This window comes from Salvia hispanica, chromosome 1, assembly GCF_029641045.1.
Source record: "Salvia hispanica isolate PSC_SH4W2 chromosome 1, Shi_PSC_v1, whole genome shotgun sequence".
NCBI classification, from domain to species: Eukaryota; Viridiplantae; Streptophyta; class Magnoliopsida; order Lamiales; family Lamiaceae; genus Salvia; species Salvia hispanica.
Window position 1 is genome coordinate 54,665,854 of NC_142692.1, and position 1,862 is coordinate 54,667,715.

The 1,862-nt window shown below is 41.1% G+C and overlaps 1 long non-coding RNA gene across 1 annotated transcript; it reads left to right on the forward strand.

The window, feature by feature from the left end:
- Nucleotides 1-217: 217 nt before the first annotated feature.
- Nucleotides 218-1,331, forward strand: LOC125185245 (uncharacterized). Its single transcript, XR_007170085.2, has 2 exons — nucleotides 218-1,026; nucleotides 1,106-1,331. It is a non-coding gene; the product is annotated as an uncharacterized LOC125185245 (long non-coding RNA).
- The last annotated feature ends 531 nt before the right edge of the window (nucleotides 1,332-1,862 follow it).

Genomic DNA, 1,862 nt, shown 5'->3' on the forward strand with positions numbered 1-1,862 from the left:
AGCCACGGAGGAATTTTTTTGGCTCGCGCCGCGTCGCCGCTTCCGGCGCGGCACCTACCTCTGCCCCCTTTCGGTTCGAGGCCTAAGTTGCCGCTTCCTCACGCCGCTGTTCTAGCAGCGCCGCCGTTACGGTCAGTTCGCCGGCTCCGTCGCCATTCGGCCCTAACTGGGACGGCCCTGTTTGGTCTCACTCTCGATTCCGAAGCTAAGCTATACTACCCCCCTTTCATTTCTTTGTATTTTGTTGAGACATGGGCAGTAGTTATGTTGGTGGCTTTTGATTATTGTGATTTGAGTTTGTGATCTCTGAGATAAGATTAGCTCACTGGAATGAGCTCGATTTTTGGGGCTAACGCATTGATCTTGAAAGGGTTATAGTTTGTTACAGAAAATTAGCCTAAAGGCAGCCTATTGTGCTCTTGTTCCATTCATGTTTTAAGCTCTAGGAATGCTACTTACTGTTTTGAGATTCCTATAGCCATGGTTCTATATTCTTGAGCTAGCATGATGTTCTAACAAGGGCAGAGGGTGTGCTTGTGTTATATTGGTTGTGGTTCTTAAATTGTGGTGCCTCTATATGATGACATGAAAATTTGATTGGGAGAAAAAGGGGTGGAGGTGTATTACCTCTGGAAAGGTTGAAGGAGTGGCTGTCTTTGTTGTTAATCTCGGCTATGTGCCACTCTTCACTCTCTATCTTGCTGAAAATTGAAGTGTGGGTGAAAGGAGTTGGTGTGTGGTGTGGAGGGGGATTTATAGGCAGATTGTGGGGTACTCTTGAGCCTTAAATGGCTGCTGTATCGTTTGTTGCTATGCTGCAGAAATCTCACTTTTAGTGATCTCCTTGTCTCTCCTTCATGGCTGCAAAACTTGCATCTTTATGGGTACCTAGTACTAGTTATTAATTGGGGTTTGTTTGATTTGTAGAGAGGCAGGGGATGTGGTGCCAAGGGCTGCATTATGAAGGGTGTGCAGGCTGGAATCCCCCTTTTTTTGGCAAGTTCTTGGTCTTCAAGGGAAAAGAAGGTTTGTTTTCTATCCCTTCCTAAGTGTTCTATTAATTGCTCTTGTCTCATGGTCATTAAGGCTCGTTTTTATCTTGCAGGTGAGAGGAAATCTCGGCTCCCATCCGGCAGCACTTCGAGCAGGCCCGGATTCACCGATTGGGCCGACGGACCGCCCGAAACGGGCCCTAAGTCGGGCCTGAAGAAAAGGCCCGGATGCACACCACATTTTAGATATTTTCCCTTCCATGTTTATCTTTCTTTGGGGACTTAATCCGTGTAACTTATCCTATAAATTGTTGTTCACTAAACAAAAGTCTTGTTCTATATTTTGAAGTGTTTGATGGTTAGTTGTTCTTTTATTGTATAAGTAAAGCTACTCGAAAATTTTTGATATCCTATAGTGTATTTCCAATACTTTTAGTTCATTTGATTATTTAGCTTTTACTTGAACTAAAAAAGAATTAAACCTCATAACAAGGGCTCGAGTTCCAATAACTTTTCATGAACGAAAAACTACACATCCTTAGTTCGTTCTAAAACAAAACGAAGGAAAGAAAAAAAAAGATGCGGGTATTACATTTGGTGTCGATTACCCAAAGGTAACGCCAATTTATTTTTACTCAATTATTGAATTAAGATATGGATATTAAAAGTATGATTTTTTTTATTGTATGAAGACTACCCAAAGGAGTTTTCATAATTGCCTCATGATATGGATTTTCAAATTAATGTTCGTGTTATTATTCAAAGCTTTTATATGTGAGCATTCATCTCTTAATTGCTCTCATAATGTAAAAACATATTTTTTTTACTAGTATGTTTACCTCAAACGTTTCCCAACTTAATGGAACTAAC